Raw genomic sequence first — 4,199 nt, forward strand, 5'->3', positions numbered from 1 at the left:
ATGAGCGATTTCAATTGCTCCAGCAATGACTATGATATTTCGTTGTTCAGATCCAACGATTGGGTCGGGTAACAGGGTGTTACACAAAGAGTTTGGTTTTCCTTTGGTTACTCACTCGTGATTGACTATTGACTAATAAAGAAAGATCAAGGAGAGGTATGACCTTGTTTCCCTTTTGTGAACGGTGTGGTCGAGAGGTAGAATCTGCAATACATGCTGTAAGGGATTGTAAATTTGCTCAAATTGTGTGGAAATCAGTAGTACCTATGGACAGATGGTATTCTTTTTTTAGTCTACCTCTTGAAAGATGGATCATATAGAATATTAGGGATGAATGTAACATAGGTTTTCTTAACGACAAATGGGCTACTTTCTATGCCATTATTAGCTGGTTCCTTTAGAAGAATCGTAACAATTTCATTTTCAATTACTCAAGCTAACTAAAGGATCATGGACAAAGTTGTAAAAAGTCAAGGGTCATGTTAATAAATAGGCTTGCACGTCCATGATGAAGGAACATGGGTAAGAACCATGTGCTGAATGGGTCAAAATTAACGTGGACGGGTTGATGCTGATGAGTAAATTGAGGGGGGCCATTGGTGGAGTAATAAAAGGTCCAATTTGAGGTTAGATGGCAGGTTTCAAAATGGTGACAAATATTTTTTAGATCGAGTCATTAGCAATGTTGGAAGGATTGAAATTAACCTGGTCATGAGGTTTTCGAAAGTTAGAGATCGAAAGTGATAATGCTCTGCTAATTGATCAACAACGGTCAGTAATATAGCCGAAGTTAGAATGATTCATGAATGGTTCTACAAGGGTTGTGAGGTGAAATGCTGACTTATTCTGAGAGAGAGCAAAAAAATCTTTGATTGCTTAGCTAATGAGCCAAGAGGTAGGATGAATCAGTTGGCTATTCTTGATAACCCGTCACAGAATGTGAGAAATATATTGGAAGAGGATCCAAAATGTGCTACATGTTAGAATCATAAATTAAGATATGATATAAAACTTAAGAAATTATAAATCAGGATCTATCATGTCAAATCATCAAGAACAAAACAAGAATAAAACTAGATACGGAAGCGTACCTGAATCCATAAATTCCTTGAATTTTTTCGGATATTGGGGATTTGATCTTCCAAATTAACATATAAGAAATTCAGAGAATATTTTCTCTCTCTTTCCTAAGGATAGGATATTAGAAAAGATATCTTGTATGTAATTTGGGGACCATAACCCTAATTCCTAATTAGCCCATCATTAATTAGAATTTGATTAGAACTTAATTACTAGAGTATCTATACATATTTGATCCATACTTTATTTAATAATTAAAGCCCAATAAAACTTCAACCAAATTAGATCACTTTTAATTTGGGCTAACCTATCATGATAGAAAATAATAACTTGTAATTACCCTTATTATATATGTGATGTCCATATTTTCCAACAATCTCCCACTTGAACCACACATATATATACTAATTACTTTATAATTACATATTATTATATAACCTTATGAGCTCAAAAATTTTACTATAATATCCAAAAGGTATTCCAAACAATCTCATCCATTAATTATGCTAACATAGAACCAATGCAACTTTTGTTACATATATCGTAACTATATCCATCCCTGACAATGTATATTAACACAAACAAATGACATAGATCAAGTATGGATGTGTAGCATGGAAATTACATGCAATATGATCTAAACATGTCTATTTCCAACTGGTTCTCTTTAAACTTAAGTGAGGTTAGTACCAAAACAACAAGCAGAGTGAATAAATTGAATACTTTATTTCTGATCAGAAAATAATCAAATACATAAATGTCTGAAAATAAACATAAAGCAAATAAAATATAATCTCCCATTAAATCATGATATCCTCAAACAATATAACACCCATGTGAGTAGTGTGCTCATGAAAGACCTTGGGTGGTAAACCTTTTGTGAGCGGATTCATAATCATGGGGTTTGAACCAATGTGCTCTATAGATATTTGACCATTTTGCACTCTTTCTTTCACAACTAGGAACTTTATGTCAATATGCTTTGACTTAGATGAACTCCTATTGTTATTGGAATATAACACTGCTGACTTATTGTCACAAAATAATTTGAGTGGTCTTTCTACATTTTCCAAAATGCACTGACCAGTGACAAAGTTCTGTAACCATATTCCATGGTTTGATGCCTCATAGCATGCTAAAAGCTCTGCTGCCATAGTGGATGAATCTACAATTGTCTGTTTGACACTTTTCCAAGATATAGATCCTCCAGCTAACAGGTAAATATAACCTGATGTAGATTTCCTACTATCTTGGCACGTAGCGAAATCAGAATCAGAATACCCTACGACCTCTAAAAGATCTGATCATTTATAAGTAAGCATGTAATATTTTATTCTCTGTATATATCTCATAACCCTTTTGGCTGCTATCTAATGGTTTATACCAGGGTTGCTTAAATATTTACCTAAAATCTCAACAATGTACACAATATCTGGATGCGTACATACTTGAGCATACATTAAACTTCCAACAGCTGATACATAGAGAATCTTTTGCATTTCCTAAATTACAAGATTCCTTTTAGGTCATTGAGTAAGACTAAATTTGTCTCTTTTAGGGACAAGGGTGTCACTTGGTCTATAATGTAACAGCTCAATTTTGGGCCCATTCGGAAAAGTGGTTTCAAGACCACTAATTTGAGGGTAGAGATATTGTTTTTTTATATATTATTTTATGTGTTGTGGCATGATTATATGAGAGTATGAAAATTTTGGTGAATTAATTTTAGCAATTTCATGCTTAATTGTGAAAAAGGACTAAATCGCATAAAGTGCAAAAGTCCTATTTTGATAGCTAAGGGTGTCAAATAGCTAGAGAACCTAAATTGGGGGTCTTTAAAGGGCAATTAGACCCTTAAAAGACAAGCTAGCCGGCCATAGAGACATGAGGAGTCAAAAAGTCAAAAGATGACTAGGGTTGATAATTGATGACATTAGCAAATTGAATATTAAAACGAAATCAAAGATGTCATCTTTCTTCTCCATTTTTCCACCGAAAATAGCAGCCATTAGAAGGATTTTTGAAGCTTGAAATTTCAGCCACTTAGTCTCTCTACAAGTAAGTGATCTTGATGCTTTTTGTATTAAAACCTTTATAGCATGAGCTTTCAAATAAGGGGGCTATTTTGCAAAATGGTTGAAAGTCTACGGTTTTACCATCAGAGTGTTCATGTCATTTTCTGAAAATTTATGGAAGAAAATGAATCATGGTTGTGAAATAAACAACTTTTATGAAGTAGTTTTCATGGAAACCCTAACTAAGGACCATTTTGCATAATTGTAAAATAGTTGATAAATGTGTGAAATAATGAGAATTTTGGGCTGCTCTTAGTATAAAAATTATTCGGATAGGCCTGATTAATGAGAAAATGTGATAAAAATGAATTTTCGGGTCTAGGGGTAAAATGGTCATTTTGTGAAAGTCTAAGGGCAAAATGGTCATTTTGCCTAATTATGAAATTTGGAGTACCTAGATTAATAAAATGATTAAATCATGAATTTTTATCATTATAGATCAAGAATTACAAATCTGGGCGTAGACTAGGGAAAAGCAAAACAAGTGGACTAAGTTGAACTATTCGTCTACATATCTTGTAATCCGAGGTAAGTTGTATGTAAATAATACAACTACATTGTTATTATATGTGTTTGAATTGATATAGCATAAATTTCTTGTTTGTGGAAATGATTATGCATGATGAATATTGAGATAGAAGAACTCCTATTTGAACCTTAGGAAATAAATGGGATATTCATGCCATGACATTCGGGTTATTTGTGTGCCAGTGTAAGACATGTCTGAGACAAGCATAGGCCACATTATGAGAGCTAGTGTAAGACCTTGTCTAAGACATGGCATCGGCATTGAGATGAGAGCTAGTGTAAGACATGTTAGGGACATGCATCGACCTCGAGATGTAAGCCAGTGTAAGACATGTCTAGGACATGAATCGGCTACGAGATGTGTCAGTGTAAGACCATGTCTGGGACATTGAATCAGCACGAATATGTGAGAGCTAGTGTAAGACCATGTCTGGGACATGGCATCGATATTATACCATATGTTTGAGGCTTAGTGAATATCTGATAACATTCTAAATGGTTCAACAGTGAGAGTTA

Source organism: Gossypium hirsutum, chromosome A10 (genome assembly GCF_007990345.1).
Source record: "Gossypium hirsutum isolate 1008001.06 chromosome A10, Gossypium_hirsutum_v2.1, whole genome shotgun sequence".
NCBI classification, from domain to species: Eukaryota; Viridiplantae; Streptophyta; class Magnoliopsida; order Malvales; family Malvaceae; genus Gossypium; species Gossypium hirsutum.